Consider the following 17,678-nt stretch of genomic DNA (forward strand, 5'->3'; position numbering starts at 1 on the left):
TAAGGTTGGCAGGCAGAGATGCCACAGTATAAGTGTCCAGAGAAAGTATTAAGAAGAAAGAATGAACTGTTGTCAGTTTTTGATGGACTTTTTTTGAGAGAGGCTTTTTTTGAGAAAGGTTGGTGTCAAAGATACCAGCAACACTTCAGCAGAGGAGAAAGAGGAGCCAGTGACTGGTTTATCAGCTTTTGGTCATTTAGTGGTCTTTTATGTATTCCAGACAGAAAACTCAAATGTGGTGAATATCTTAATGGAAAAGGGTAAGGGTGCTGAAAGGAAAACCAGAGATTGATAATTTATTACAGGATATACTTACTACATATTGACTAGTGAGATCCCTGTTGTTAAAGTTGCTAATTATTTCCCACTATAACACTCTAGTTGGATTTACTTAAAGTTTGGCTGAAGTTTATAAGAATCTGGGGTGAAAACTGCAATGTGGAGCTCTGAGTTAGAAATTTGAGCAAAAAATTTCTAGGTTATTTGAAGCCAATATTTTTACTGACCTTTTAAAATCTCTTTTTTTTGCATTACACAAAATGAAAAGCCTTGGAACTTTACAGGCCTTCTCTTGTTGGAAAGCCTCAACTTTGTGTTGAGATAGCTGAGTTGAAAGCTCATGGAGTTCTTGAGCACTTGAAGATCTATTGATGGAAAAGAACAGGTTATTACTGAGACTGTCTGAGAAGATAGCCGTCTGACTTAGCTTTTCCTCTGTGTATAGAATTAAAGCTATAACGAATTGTAATGCAGTTATGAATGGCTTTTGGGTACCTGGCTTGTGACACTGTTAATCAAATTGAAGGTGTAGAGCACTCGACTGCAACCCTGGGCAATTTGTTATGCAAGACAGAGATTGAAATAGTTATTCTTCTGGTGTCTCTGGTGGTTGCGTCTCCTCTGGTGCATGATGAGGAATGGAATTCTTAATATCAACTCACAAAGTTTTGAAACAAAAGTTTTGGTTTTCTGCACCTCAATGACAAGATGTAAAACTGCACATTTATTTTTAAATTCTTATTGCTATCAAGTGTTCCCTAATGTCTGCTGGGCATTGTTCCCTCAATTTGGTCAGTGTTGCTTGCAGCCCTTCAGAGACTTATATTAAGATACTAGAGGCCAGTTAAGTTTTTCAGTATGATGCAGTTACCAGTGCTTCGGATCTTAAAACTGGAATTCAGTTAACAATTCTGTCGTTCTAGCCTAGGCACTGTAGGATCTCATTAGTTTTGTAGAAAGATGATTAATGGTAATGAAAGCAATTATGAAATGGCATTATGGAATACATGCAATTCCAAGTGAATTGCAACTCGGTTATTTGGGCTTCTTAATGAACCACAACTTTAATGATCAGTGTCAACGGATCTTGCAAGTGTAAGAATTAAACTTACAAACAAAAAGAAAAAATTTAACTAAACTTAATTAGAAGGAAAGACAAAGTAACAAGCAGTAACCTCAAAAAGTTTAAACTTTTGGCAAATTTGTAAGCCGGGTAAAAACAAGGTCCTTTTATATGAAATGTCAAACACCTTTGATAAGAAGTGTTTGTACCTGAGCTACTTACAACTGAATTTGAGTGAATTATTTTATGCAATAGCTTGTGAAATATTCACATTGGCTGATGCAAGAGCTTTCTCAGTTGTATTAGTGAATGGCTGAAAGACTCAGCAAAAGATGACAAATGCCAGACCTGAGCTGAGCTAAAGCATCTCTAGAGAGATGCTGTGGAAAATGGTAATAGCTCTTGTCCTTTTTAACACCTTCCCTAGCAAACAGGATGAGAAAGTATGGAGTGTGGTGAAACTGCCCGGGGATCCTACAGTGCACCTACCACTACAAATGGAGAAGTTAACTCAAAAGGAGATGAAGACTGGCAGAAGATGAGATACTTCAGCCTGGAAAGGAGTGGAAAATCTCACCCTGTGGAGGAGGCAGGTGGAAACAGAGGAAAGGAGTATGAGCTGGGAACTTCCAGAGAATAGTAGGTGCACATTTACAGATTTTGTTATTGGGCAAGAGGGAGCTGGGGACACCAAGAGAAGCAAATCTGTTTCTCTTTCATAAACGTAAAAGCAAATCTGTTTCTCTTTCATAAATGTAAAAGCATGTAAATCAAATACACAAAAATGCCTTGCAGCAGACAAAAGAGCAGGAGGGAACAGAGAACTGTTTCAGCAGTAGCTTCGTGCATGGATCACAAATTGTCCTGAGTCTCTCTCTGCACAGCAGTTACCCTGCAACGACACAACAGTTTCTTGCTATTTAATTACCAGGAAAATGATGACAGGCTGGAGGATATTCTGGGAAGAGGAATAATTACTTTGAGAGGGCTGAGGGGAAAACTGACCTAAGCTGAAGGCCAGGAGGAAGGAGGCAGAGGGAGGTGGATGCCAAAACCCAGATCAGGCCACCAGATCTGGGTCTGTTCTAGACAGGAACATCCTCTTTAGATCCAGTCAGTATTTTCTTCTCTACATGTCAAATGTGAAATTACTTACAGCTTTTCAGTACCTTCCTACTTGCTTTTCTGTCATTGCTGCATCTGTCTGAAAGTGTCTTGAAGATGAGGTTATTTCCTGGAGGAATTCTTGTATGCGCTTTCCCCCAGCAGTTCATCATTCTTATCCGCTATATTCATTGTCAGGAGGAAGGTGATTTCTTTTTTTTTTTTTTACATATACTGAGCAATTTAAATTACTCTTTCTCATTTTTCTTTTTGGAGGTTTAGTTATTAATATGGTCCTGCCAACTTCTGGCATTTAACCTTTCTAGAAGTTTGACTTTATTTGTTTCTCTTTTTATTGTCATCCAGATACGTGGTGGTTTTGTTTTTTGTTTTATTTTTTTCCCCAGAGAATTTGTTCTGAATTCCTCTCTCAAACTTTACTTGACTGAAAGGATGCAATGGAACTGATTACTGCATTTCAAGTCCCACTTTCTGCATCAAAAGAAAGCAGAATATTCTGCTAATTCCCTCTACTATTTGGGAAGCAAAGGAACCAAAGACCAAACATGAGTTGTGTGGAGTATGTCCTAGTGTAATGACACATCCATCCAGATGTTAATTCATCAAAATGCCGGCCTCCATTACATGAGATGAACGTCAAGCCAGGCAGTAAGCTTCTTGCATTTCACATGAATGCTTGAATGTCCTGCCCATGTTACGGGTATCTTCCCTAGAGAGGGCATAGAGGTCATGTTATTCCTTTTCTATACAGAAATTCTTTTCACATATGGAAATTGTTATTGGTTCCCCCTCACTGCTCTGAACATCTAACACTTGTGCATCATGTCCCCATCTGATGTTTATCTCCTTACAAACTGGAGGATATTGCTGACTCCCTGTTATTATCATCAATCCTTTTTTGCAGAACTGTCAGCCACCTAATTGCGCCTCATCTCACACTTGGGTAGATGATTATTACAAACTAAATGTAGGACCTTTATTTGTCCTTCTTCTTTTCAGTCCATTCCTACAACTTCTCAAGAGTATTCTGAATTTTGTCCTAAACAGGCCTAGAAAAGTATATACAAAATGCACATTCAGAATGAGAGCTTTGAGGAGAGTCATCATTGCAGAACAATCCAATGGAGTCATCATTAAGGGGAAATGGAGGGCCCAACAGTGAAGCTAAGAAACAATCAGCGAACCTAATTAACCAGGGCGCATGTTTGATGAAATGACATTTCTAAGTAAATAGTTATATTAAAAATAAATAAATAAATAAAAGCAGAAATACCAGGGTACATCATCACGAGAGTAATCAAAGCTGCAGTCATCTGCATTTTTAGATGCTACCAATTGGAAGTTAAGGAGACAGGAATAAAGGCTCAGTTGATAATGGAATGTGCACTTGGAATGAATCAAGATAGGCTTGAAAACATTGGGGACAAATGACATTTCTGAGAAACCTACGTATGTTAATGAACTTGTTATTAATGGCCTTGTTAATGAAGTTTGGAGTCATGGTAACATTTTTCTGCTTCATGAAAGTTTGCTTGCAATGGCTTTTGTAATTGCAATGTGTTCAACCTTTTCAGCCAACAGACATGGGAGGAAAAATGAAACCCCTCTGATGTCTGTTCATTCACAGCAGTGGGGATCCAAATTATATTAGTCTAAGAAGGACCAAGCTATGTATTTGCCAAACCTTAGACCATGTAGTAAACAGCTTTCTTGTAAAATAATAGAATATATAAGCAAAACCATTGATTTTTTTACTCTAAAAATAAATGTAGGTGACTTCAATCTTGTCTGCTGAACCACTGATACTGGTCTAACTTTACTGCACAAAGTTAGTATATCAGATGGAATCAGTGTCCTTTTTCTTTAGCTGAAAAAGGAGGGGGGAAGACTTTTGACTTCTGAAAGAAATCATATGAGGTCCCCACTGATATCTACAGGAGAAAAGGAAGGATGAAGTGAGGTGTTTAATGGCTTGTAATTCCTAATTTATGGGGCTAAAGGCTGTTTATTGTTGGCAGAGTTATTACTTGTTTTCAGCCGATTTAATTTGTTGTGATTTGGGGTTTGTTTGTGCTTGGGAAGGAAAGGCATCATTATATTAGTCATAGTAATTGGTGAGGAAGAAACAAACGAGTGTTTCATGGAAAGGCTGTGAAACAGTTTCTTTTGTTAGAAGAGCTACCTGAGGAGGGCTTTATGTGTTCCCTGGAAGGCAAGCTGCAGATCTACCCTCCATAGCAGCTTTTGGTTTTTTTTTTTTCTTCCTTTCCCAGACTGTGAGGGTGTGAGCAGGCTTGGAAAACACATCTCCAAAAAAACCCCTCACCTTCATTTCACCTGATGCAGCAAAGCATCAAAATTATATTACCTGAAGAACAGAGAGAGTTCTCTGATGCCAAATAGAGACGTCAGTAGAGAGATACTTGTGATAACAGAGAGATGCTGCCAAAAGAGGGAAGGCTTAAATACAGGTATAGTTTTAACAGGAAGCAACAAGAAAGATTTTCTCAAAGGGGTGGGTGAAACAGAAAAATAAGCTCAAGTAACTTGGGCCTAAAGCCTTGAGGGCAAAACAGTGGCAGCCTAAAAATTGACTAAAAGCAAACTAAATCCAGTAGCTTCCAGGACTATGTACCAGCTGGGACCAGGCGGACTTGAGTGCTTGTTGTCCTGCAACTGATAGGGGCTGAAAAGCAGAAGAGATCTTTTTGGGATGCATATTTAGCACTGCAAATCCCTCTGACCTTTGAAGAGCTGCTTTTCCTCCTACCCACTCTGAAATGCTTTTTCTCCTCCCTTTTGCAAGGAAGGGTGTGTGGAAAGATCTGAGTGCCCCTGCTTCATTTAGGCTATCTCCTGCAGGAATGAGGTAAGTTCAAAGGGAATAATAAGCAACAGGGAAAGTGATAAACAAGCACAACGACATAAACTGGGCAGACTAGTGGTAAAGGGCACAGTATCCAAGACTAAAATTCTTCAGCCACCAGTTGATGGACCACTAAAACTACAGGCATAGCCTCAAAGGGGTTCAACCTGGATTTTGTTAAGAGGGAAAGAAGACCTATAGGAGCATTATGGGATACTAAAGGAGGAACTGTAGGACTATGCAAAAACTTTTAAGGAAATCTCCCTGACTTATATACACTTAAATATGAATATGTCACCATGAACAACACTAGCCATAAAAGGGTGTGTCTGATCAAAGATGTCTTGTAGGTGCTTGTGCCATCAATAACATCATATACGTGTAGGAATTACTACGTATTTACAGCCAGAGTGATTCTGGCCCACTCTTTGATTTCATTAAGCTCTGCTTCGGAAGCAGCTAATAAATCAAGAGAAAGGGAATAGGATCTGCTGGTGTGGGCGTGCTGCTCATTTCAAATGCGTCACGCTATGGCCTCCGCAGCAGGGGAAAGAAAAAGATTGCAATTACCTGATACGCGGCGCTGTTTTGTGCATATTGGAAAGGGCAAGGCAAAGGGAATAGTGAAACCCAGCAATTGCTGTAGCAGATTGAATGCTGAACAGTTTTGCCTTTCACAAGGACAGGGGATGGTTGGAGGGACAGGTCACTCCCAAGTGACAGAGGGATGTGACTGTCCCAGGTTTAGCTCTTCCTGACTTACACAGCCCTCCAACACTATTATCACTGTGCTTTGGACCCCAGCGAGTGCAAAACACAGCTTGGTCTTGTGCTGTCAGATATCACTGGGGGTGGCTTTCAATGCAGCAGCCAGATGTGTACAGGGTACTCTGGATACTTTGAACAGGAAAAACGTATTAAAAATGACACTTCATGGCACTCATGGGACATTTTAGGCTGCAGGCTAACAGAAAGGGCACCAGCTCTTCTACAGTGTATAGGAAAACAGCTGCAAGATAGGAAAGATTCCTCATATTGATGTGATAATACTATTTTACATGCACAAGGATAATATTTCCCTTTGCCTTTACAGAAAACCACTAGCTAAACCGTGGCACACCTTGGGATTACCTTGCTCTCTGGTGTGGCGAACAGGAAACCTCACTCCTGGTAAAGGCAGTGACAGGTTTTGCACGTATGTATTTTTTTTTTTTTCTGCTGGTGTTGGTGAAACCGCTCCTTGTTAACACTGCTCTTTGACTTTGGCCTTAGGCAATTCTAACAGAAAACAGCCCTGTGGCTAATAAAGTCATCTGCAGAGTGTATTTACACACTACTTAAACAAAAAGCAGGACCGTAAGCTTCCTATTTTTCCTGCTGAAGAGCTGGCCTGGGCAGGGTAAGCCGGGCTGCTGTCGCCCACGCTGTGATGACCCGAAGCATCAAGCGGGAACCCAGCTTTGTGCAATGTTCACACAGATGATTTCTTCCAGGAACTTGGGGGTACCAGTAGCTACGCTGTTACTGCCAAAACACGTTCCCTCATCTGTTTCCTTATTTTATCCCTTACAGGGTAAAAATATTATTGCATTCTGCTGAACCCAAGAGAGCAAACTGGGACAGCATGTATGAAATCTCTGTGTACGTTCAGGCACACATTTGCCATCCTGGAGCTAGATTCATTTACATTATCTGACATTACCTTGCAGTGAGCTGGACATAATTTAAGAGTTAAGCATAGCTGCGGGCAGCTAGCTTTTTGTGCATAATTGCAGTAATAATTTACAGTAATTTCTTTTGCTATTTTGTTATGTCAGGCTTTTAACATTTGTAAGCCATTTAAAATTAAAAGACACATACAGGGGAGTTTGTTATAACCATGCCTCAAGATGCCATTTAGAATAATTATGATGCTCCAGCCCTGCACAAACCTGTCATGGGGAGCAGGTGAATACACTTTATTAAAACAGGAGATGTCCACAGCGAAGGCCAAGATTAAATGACTGTAAGAATCAAACATAAAAATCACTTCTTTCAAAGTTCACTCCTTTTGATGAACGCACAGCCTCCACCCTGGTGTGATTTTGCTTTGAAGCGCTGGATAGTGAAATAAAGAGAAGCCATTTAAGGGAAAAAAGTATGAACTGTCAGTTATATATGAAAATCAGAGTTCATAACTTAATCACTCAATGTTTTGATACTATAGGGGATGCTTCACTGTCAGTAAGTGACTGGGAAATAAGCAGTCTCTGAGTTTATTGGACATACGCTTCTTTTTCTAAACAAATATACTGAAAAACAGTGTCCTGCAAGGGAGTAACTGGCTACGGTGTACAGTGGGACTTTGTTTTCTTATAGGCTTTGCTTCAGCTTTTCATTTTGTCACTCAGAAATCTGAAATCCACTCTCAGAACTGCAAGACTTTACATAAGTGAAATGTGATGGAAGAACATTTCAGCCACTAATTTTTAATCGGTGTTACAAGCTCATCTAGATACAAAGCTAAGGGAAAGTTTTTATTCCAGTTTTTTGGTTTTGCAAAACCTCTTAATAGTGCCAGGAACATGGGAGATGTTTCAGTGACGTTTTGTGACCCTACCACTAATATCTGTTCTGTGATTTTTTTATATGCATCTTACGGAAAATTGGTCTTAAGTTTTCACATTCTTCTAGTTTCCAGATAGAGTGGGGAAAAAAAGCTTTGCAGTGATAGAAGGGGTAAGATCATGAAATGGAGCAGTTCAGTTCAATCTGGTCTCTGTTAGATTTCGAACTTTCTATGAAGCTATTAAATAAATTACATGAGACGCTGGAAGGAAAATTGTACATCAGCACCTGATTCCTAATGATTTGTGAGATTTACAGTAAAACACTACCAATGCTAATAAATTGTGTCCTTTCTGAAGATGGTAGCCATACTTTTATATAAATTATTTTACAGCAAGAAGTAATTTTTTACATAAAATGGCTTCTAAATGCAAAACCGATAGTAATACTGAGAGTAAAAAAGGAGCAGTATTCAGAAAATGGGCTTGGCAACTTGTGGTGTTACAGTATTGCAGTGGATGTGGCAATAGCAAGGCTGATCAAAGAAAATGCAGCAAATACATACGTGGAAGGTTGTAAGCAAAAACACTAAGTCCAGCCCTGAGCTAGAAGGAGGTTGAGTTTCAGAAAGCAAAAGATAGGGTCAAAACAGAAATTGTGTGGTCTTAGAGCAAAGAGCATATGGATGAGGTGGAGGGGAATATGCTAAAAATAAGTGGTGACAAAAGGATAAATTGGTCCGGACACCTCAAGACAACTGGGAACATGTAACTTGGGCACAGTCTATTCAGATGTGAAGGAGGCGCTGGAAGATAAGTGAAATGCAGATAACAAGTGACATGAAGCATTTCCCTCCCCTGCTCCCAAGGACAACAGGGGTACAACAGTGACAGCTGGGACCAGAAGTCAGCGAGAGGAGCAGCACCAGCATCTGCAAACGCCGGCACTGCTGGGCCAGATCCTTCCCCAGGGAGCTGTAACCAGTGGCGGCCATGGCTGAGGAGTACGACAGGGGAAGAGCTGTGCCATGTGCCTGAGAGCCACCAGAAGATTTAAAGGTTGCTTTTCCCCATTATCTCCCTCAACCCCATTTTCTCTGCACAGCAATGAGAATTCATATTTTCCTGGCAGATCCCTCCTAATTCTTTGACTCAACTTGCCAAGCATCAGAGGGAATTTGTGGCATCGTGGAGACGATGGGAATTAATCCTGAAATGCATCTCATCACAGGGTACTTGGTGTCCTTTCTTCCAGCTGGCACTGGGGATCTCTCTGTTTCTAATACACCTCCTTTAAATCACACAGATGGTTGTATAGTAATGACCACTTTCTATATTTGTATTGGGGGGGGGTGTGTCACAAAGTAATACTGTGTTTGGGGGATCTGGCAGTGACCCCAGAGTAATTCTGCATGACCAGAGTTGGAGAATTTGCCTTGAGCGTTTAGGAAATCTTCTCTAAATGCTGATGCAATGAATGTGGAGTAAATTATAACTGGTTTCTTTTTGTCAGGTACTAGACTCTGATCGATTCTAGCATGGTTCAGGGTGCAATTATTTCGTGTGCTTCAAGAAGTCAGACTGTTCAAAGCACTAACCTGAGACCAAAGCTTTGCTCCGTAAACAGTACTTGGTGTTCAGGCAGAGTCAGTACAGGAGGCTACTGAGTAATCCTGCAGCAAAGGCCGAGTGACATTTTTCATGCTTTGGAAAGCAAAAGCGATGGCATGAGGAGCACTACTTCATGTGATGGCGCCTCGAAGTTCAGCATGTCTGCTTTGCTTCAAGGGTCGCTAGCAGCGAGGGCAGACAGGTCAGTATTGCTCTTCCGAAACAGGGCCTCCCCTTGCTGGAGATCTTGGTATTGCTTCACTGTTCTTCCAGTACAGTCTGTGTCATATATTTAATCCAACCTGTAGGATAATGACATTTGGGCTTTTTTTCCCACCAGCCCCAGAGATCTGAGGATTACAGTCTTGCTCTTGCACAAAATCAGTGCTGATGCCTCTCGCATTAATTTAAGAGGCAACTGGTCCCTCACCAGCTGCAAACAGCCATAAGTTGACCGTAGGATTTATTTGCATAATGATCCCATCCATTCTGTGCTAAAAAGTTGGTAGCAGCCTCTTTGGATGCTAATGGCCTGTGTGAGCTTTTCTGTGCACCTTATTAACTTTATAAAGAGACGCAGCAGATGATGCTCTGTGTTTGTGTTGGTAGCCTCAAGCTGGATGGTTTGTTATGACACGGTAGTTTCTGTTTTAACATACTGGGCATTTTTTATGTTCTGGAAGATTTATCATTAGCAAGTAGTCACAGAGTCACTCATGTTTTAGTCTAATCAGGGAAACAAGTAATTATTTTTCTCAACAGTGGAGCAGTGATTTGAGTGTGTTTTCACTGTGTGGAGGCACCTTGATAAGCCCAATTAGAGAAATATTTGTATTCTAATAGTCTACATTTGTTCACTTCTCTGATCTTGTAGGGAAGGTTTCCCTTCTTTTTTTTATTATTTTCTTAAAGAAACAGTCTTTGTCTTTTCATCTGTCTGGGGGATCTTAAAAAGGAAAGAAAACTGTGGTGTTTCTCTCTGCTGAGATGATTTTTCCTGATTCTGACGGAGTTCATTTCAGAAGCTTGATCTGATTGACAGCCACCCCAGTTTGCTACCCTTCTTCTTGCTTTTGCTATTTAGATGCAATCAAGACTGGAGGCTTGATGACAGCCAAAGGAACCAGCGCGGAAATATCTGACGACTCAGGCCACAGCAGCACTGGCATGGGGCAGAGTTGATGAAAAGCAGCAGATCACTTAAAAGGCTAATTAGGACTGTGCCCTTGAAGAGGCATTTTCTAGCACTGTTCTGAAGCTAGAGACAGATGAAGGTACGCACTTTGCATTGCAAGTGCTACTCCTAAGTTTTCCAACAAGCACTTTGCTTGCAAGGTACAGTGGCTTTAAAGTGCATTTTAGTCGGAGAGACAGTGAGGTGTTTAAATAGATTATTCATAATAGGCTGTAGTAAGACCCAAAAAACCTCCGAGTGACCATTTATTTGTTAGATGAGCAGGCAGCAATCACCAGGCAGGGCAATGAAGTACCTCCTGGATAAGCTGCACTTTCTCATCCTGCCTCCAAATACCTGCACAGCTCAGGAGCGAGTGCAGTGATACATTCAAGGAGTGACCCCTGCTCTGCGTTGCAGAAGGGTGATGGTAGCCTTGCAGCGCAGCACAGAGCAGCTGAGGGTGGGAGGTACAAAGGTAAAATCCCGTGTTCAGGTTTACTTCTGCTGTGCCTTCTTTGTGAGGACCTGTGAACCCGCAGGGTGGTCTTTCTCTTTTCGTGCCCCTGTGTGCATGCTTGGGGGTTCCTAAAAAGCTATGCCCCTGTGATTCAGTTGCCAGAAAGACCTTATAAACCTTTGGGAGGAAGGAGCAGCCAGAGAGCTTAAGAAACACACAGTGTCTCTGGGAGCTCGCTCTTCAAATACCCAGAGACCAGTCAAGCAAGGACTGTCGTTATTCCCCTGAAGTCTGAAATAGTCACCTGAGCCCTTCATGGCAAGCTGCTCCCAGCAGGAACCAGTCAGAAACAGGCTGGGAATAAACAGGACTCTCATTTGGTGAATGCCAGTGATTAATGCTAGACCCATGGCCAGCTTCTCCCTGATGCAGGCAATCAAAGAGATGAACAAGAGACTTTGTAAACGGCTTTATAACATGGAAAACCTTGGATTTATGGTGATAGCTGATGTTTTCTCCCATATGCATCAACTAAATTCTTTCTGTAGTTGTAGCCTGCATGTCCTCTAACCAGTCTTACGCCATAGTAACAATAACAGGCTGATTGCTCTACCATTGCAACCAACGTCAGTGGCAGTGAACAGATGGCATTGTTGCTTTAATAATAGCAGAGGTTTCATTTTTAAAAAATATTATTTAGGTCTTTTACTCCAGTCACAGACATTTTCTTTTTGTTTTTTGAACTTCTAGTGAGGGAGAACTAACAAAGTGCTTTATAATGTTTAATGGGATTCATGGCAAGCAGGACTGAAAAGCAATACAAACAGAAAGGGAAATAATTTTGTGTTCATCTCATTTACTCAAAATTCCTTAATTTGTCCTTCTACATGTATTGCATGCTATAACACTTCCCCTTTTGTTTTCAGTGAAAAGAAATCAGGGAAAGAATAGAAGAAAACACCACCCATGTGCCTGGTGTGGGTTTTTTTAAACTTTCCTCAGTTTGATCAGTTTTGTTGCAGTGGGTGAATTCTCAGTTTCCTGTCCCCAAGACACAAACCTCTGGGTTGTTTACTTCACCTTCTCTAAGTTTCTGTTTGTTGCTAGACTGCCTTTGACAGCTCTGAGAGACTGAGTGATTGTCCAGAAAGATAGTGCAGGTTTTAAAAATTGCTTTTTGAATTAGAAGCTGTTTGGTTCACTCTCGTGATGATGCGCGCTGAAGACGTGATCCAGTAGAAATCAGCCCTGCTCAGTACCTTTGATTATGTATTTGCTACCAGAGAGAATTCAAGTGTCTTATCTAGTTTTATTAACTTTCAGAAACTTAAGGCAGGATTTTAGCAGTTCTCTGCTAAGTATTCAAGGGGGAGGAAAGAAAAATCAATGGCATGTGTTTAAAATTCGCAGTCTTCTCTGTTCTGAGCGTGTGTAATGCTTCATTTCATTCTGGGGCTATGTATTCAGCTCTAGCATCATGATGAGACATCGCTGAGATGGGTCTGACAGTAGCTCCCTAAAGTGAGCAAACACCTCCCTGGCATGGATGCTGTTAGGAAAAACATCATCATTTGCCAGTTGTTTGGGTTCAGACCGTGGGTTCCTGGGCAGGCAAAAGCAAGAACAGCTGCTGGCATCACGGGCAGGGAAGGGATGCTGTGTGCATTCTGGTGCTGCTGGGGAAGGCAGAGACCGGTGTCCGGCCTCCATCTCACTCCTTTTTTCAGTCTGCGGGGTAGGAAGAGCTTATCAGCTCTGAATGCCAGTTTAACCTGGGTGGCAGGTGACTTTTGTAGCTGTAAGGAGCAGAAACAGCTTTTCAAATTCGCATGTGCTGGAATATGTGTGGCTTGGGGTCCCACACCTCTTCCTCTTGTGAAGGTGGCTGAAGGCAATGTCTGTCCTTAACAAGATCCTCACCCTGAGCTGCTGCTGGGGCAGGAGAGGAGCAGGGATTCAAGCCATCCTCATCCCCTCTCCCCAGTCTGCTGGAGGCTTCTGGTCTCATTTGCCAAGCTGGAGCTCCCACCACCATCACTGCTGAGATGCAACCAGCTCTACATCACCATTAGTAGCGCTCCCTAAACAGCTGGGTTGGCAAACACAGATGGCTGTTGTACACCAGCCCCCAGTGAAAGTTTATCCTTTGACCGCGTTTCAGACTTTTCTTTCTTTGTCTGCCTTCTCCAATTCTGTTACTTCATTCATTCAGGGTGTTCTTTCCAGCAGAGATTGTGCATCTCCTCTGGCTCCTGTTTTTCTTGTTCTGTCTGTTACAGGAATTCAGATTATCACCTACAGGGCTGAAGCGGAGCCCAGATTCAGTTCAACTGCAGTTTCTCTTCCCCCCCCCCCCCCATAAGAAATCACACAAACACCCTATCAGAAAACAGAGCTTCCTACTCTTTTTCTCCGGGGTGGAAGGAAAGGCCATGTGGTTTATGAAGCATGCTATGTCTTTTCTTTCCTTGTTTTATGAACTCTTCACAGAGAAAACTGTCTTTATTTTCTCTCTTCTACACTGAGAAGTATATTACTGGCACCATCAAAATCCTGAATCAATTACAATGTTTTTCCCCCAAAAAAGGAAATGGGTAAAACCTTAAACTCGCATGGGAAAATTTGGGTTGAAATATTTCATTCCTAAGAGACATTCTGAAAAACAAGGTTTGTCCAAATGGGGTTGGTTTTTTTTGTTCTGAAGTACCAAGAAAATAGTCACAGTTTACTTAAGGTTTTCTGAATGAACATCTTAACAAACAAATGTTATTTCTACAAAGACAAAATAGGTATTTCAGGTTTCAGCAGTTTCAGGATGAAAACTTGCAGACACATCAAAGTATCTCAAAAATGCTCTGTTCTTCTAAATAAGCAATATTATTAAATAATGAGGTATATGGATAGGGGCTATCCTGCGCCCCCAGACAGGGGATGTTGGATGCTGAAAGGAGCATTATCTGTAATTAGCTCGAACTTTTTTCTCGCTTTCTTCATTTCCGCTTTTTCCCAGGAGTCTGAGGTCTAAACCAACTGTCATCTTCCAGAGATCTCACTGCTTTTTGATATATTGTCCTTTGCTGCTTTGTGCATTATTCAGAAAGTGAAACAAAAAACCCCAAGCAGTTAGATTAAAAATAAAGTAGGAAATAAAAAACAAAATCCCGAGAATTTACCCCATTTTCATCTCTGATCCTTTGACTGAAAGGGTATCTTCCAGCATGGTGTGGTTGATAGCCAAAATGAAAGGGAAAAAAAAAATTTCTCAGCTTAACTTGGTAGAGGCTGTCTGCCTAATACTGCATTTGGGAAACTTAGTTACTGCTACACACTTGCCAGTACAAAACAGACCAAAAATTTACTGCCATTTTTATTTTGTTTATGATTGCTACAGAAAATTAACAGTGTTGTTTTCTTTAATCCAATTCCTCATATCCTGCCCAGCTCTCTGAAGAGCACAGCCTAACACTAGGTGTGTGCAGAGATTTCTGCTGACCTGATTTCACAGTGGGAGCTTGGCAAAGGATCTGTCCCAGGGCTGCCGTTACTTGGGGACGTTTATTCGAGCTGGTTTCGGAGGGCGTGTGTCCTGAGCAATGCAGCCGATACACGGCTTTACAGAGCGCATTCACCGCCAGCGAGGGACTGATCCTGACCCCAGCAGAATTTGGTGCCCTTGAGCAGAAGCACCAGCTTGTTGCAGCACATCTACTGTCGCGCTAAGGACAGAACCCAGCTTGTTTCATACAGCAGAGCAAACTCTCTCTAGGAATCACTGGTGTTACTTATATCGGGAACCAGTGCAAATGGTACTGAATCTCCAACCCACAGCGTACTCCTGCTGTAGGACTACAGCCCTCTGGTGGTACCCAACCATGTATTTTGTGAAGAGCTGCGTAACATTACAGCTAAAACTCAGCTTTGGGCCCTGACCTTTGTGCTGTTGGCTGGACGGGTAGGAGTATCTCTGGGGGAGAAGTCCAAAAAGCAGGGTGCAAGTCAGCATCCAGCTGTGATGCACTGCACTGGAAATCATCCACCAGAGAATAATTTCTAAAGCAAATACAAATGCATGCAAGAGTTCTTAAGTGGGAGGGTATGGATCTCACAGGATTGGGAGAGACCTCAGAAATCAATGCCACTGTCCTGGGGGCACTAGGAGGCTGGTAAGGAATGCCCCTCTAGTGTCCTGACAGAGATCGGTAAACTCTTTCCTAAGGTAGGATAAACAAAATATCCCTCAGTCCTGGGCAATGTTTGCTTAGCCTGATCTTTAAAGTGCTTCAGTGGCTGAGATTTTGCAGTCTTTTATTTCCTGTGCTTCATTAGAGGAACAGTTAGACTACTTTCTTCATAACTCATTCATATCTTATATTGCACACTTGAAACTCATTATTTCTAAGTCCTGTTCACTATGGACATGGAAAAGAAAAAAACCCATTTTTCAGTGTGCTGGACTCTTTCAGATTTGAATATATGTCCCTTTGAGTCTTCCTTAAAGCTCATCAGCCCAAATTCATTTCATCTTCCTCATCGGTCATATTGACGAAGTTTCTGCTTTGAACGCCTTCACTGCAGCTCTTTTCAGCCATGTGACAGGACGTACTCGGACATGGCCTTTTGTGCATCGGTTCTCCAAACGAAGAATAACCTCAATTTCCATCTAATGAGACCTTGTCATGAAATGCTCGTGACACATTTCGTTAGCATGCCCTGCTTTGAAGTTTCATTCTGGACTACAGGAACAGGAAATTTTGGGCTGTAGCATCAGGCTCCAAATAAAGCAAAATAACTTGAAAAGACGGCAACAGTGAACTGAGTGCTTCAGCTGGACTGTGCTGGTAGAGCCCCACTGTTGTCTGTGATCAGTTCATAGCAGCTGGATGGACAGACCAACAAGTTGTCATATTATTACTGAGCTTGGAGGATTAATTTGAAAAACCTGAGCAGGCAGCCTGTGGGGATCTGTTCCGACTCTTACCCTGTCTCGACCCACCGATGTCGAAAGGGTTTTCCCCATGAGGGAGGGAGCAGAGCTGGCAGTCCCCTGGGTAAGGAGGGTACAGGAGCCACAGGGCTGCCCTGCAGCCAGGGCCAGCACAAACTCAGCTGCCAACCTGGCAGACCACAGCTAGGTCTGGGCCTGTTGTTAGCAGAAAGATAAGGTTTCATTTGAATTGTTTTGGGTTTTTTTAAAATCTGATTTTTTTAAAAATTTGTTCTGATTTAGCATGAGGAACTTGTGTTGGCTTAGCCAAGCAGTAAGGAGTCCAAGCAGGTTGATGGCACTGCCGATACATACTCATATTGTGCATAAGGGATATAGTCAAGTTAGTCTGCGAAGGAGTTTATAGCAATACAAGCAATTAAAGAAGAAACAAACCACCCACTTGTACCAGGGATTTATTGAGCTGTGCAGCGGTAAGTACCCATTCTGGGGCAATGGTGATGTATCACGTAGTGCATTTAAACTGCAAAGAGCCAGCCTTCAGATTTTGTTCTCAGAAGAACAATCGGACACATTCTGGAGACAAAGTGGGAAAGATACAAATTGTTTCTTTATATTCCTTCTTGTTTATACTGCAGGCATTAGGTTAAAAAGATTGCATATTTTGTATAGAAGTGTTTTTGTATATGCACTCACTGATATAAATCTAAAAAGCTTCCAAGCAGTTTGTCAGACACTTCATTAATGTGTGTATAGATAACTTTTCAGCCTTTGAGCCTTCCCTAAGTAGGAAGCAGTGTGCAGGATCCCTTTGTAAGAAATTCACAGTGGGTGGTCCATTAGGTGAGCCAAATATTTCAGTGCATAACAGGAGCAGACTGATTTTTCTGTGGTGTTTTTGATGGTCTCTGTTTGAAAAGAAGAATAACAGTTGCTGTCTAGGCCAAAGTGGTTTTCCTTTCAGGCTGTCTCATTCTGGTTTGCTGCATTTGAGTGTTCACGAGCTGTCTGGAGGCCAGGGCTTCTCCTTAAGCCACCTAACTAAAAGTCAGAGCCTCTGTCACAAAAAGCCACTTACACAGAACCTGAGCCCTGTAAGCTTGCTTTGGCCATGGTAAAGCAGTGGCTATAGCAAGTCAGCAGGGAAAACAGCCCAAGGTGAGATCTTACTGAATCAGGAATCCCACCTTAGAGAAATACATGTAAGAGCAACACATGCTATAGCATATAGAAATACATGCTATAGCAAACCCAGATTTTCCTAGTAGAAAGCATGGGATAAATTTTAATAATAAAAATTGGCGCTGCAAGGGTTCCCCTGCAGACCGACCGCTCTGTTTAGGGACACGGTGGGTCGCTAAGAAGCCTCTACAGAAATTTTCATTTTATTACCAAAGGAGTTAAGGTGTATGGTCAGCATGGAGTCAGGGCTGCTTCCGGCCCCAGAGAGAGGGATGGGATAGTACTCATGTAGGCTATTGTTGTACTGAAAGGCTATCTAAAGCCTAAAAAACTCTTGCCATGAAAATACACTGCCCACAATCCAGCAGAATCTACTTTCTGATCTCTTCTGGAAGACTAACTTTGTAAAAAGCTCAGCTACATTGTT

This window comes from Gavia stellata, chromosome 23 (assembly GCF_030936135.1).
Source record: "Gavia stellata isolate bGavSte3 chromosome 23, bGavSte3.hap2, whole genome shotgun sequence".
Taxonomy (NCBI): Eukaryota; Metazoa; Chordata; class Aves; order Gaviiformes; family Gaviidae; genus Gavia; species Gavia stellata.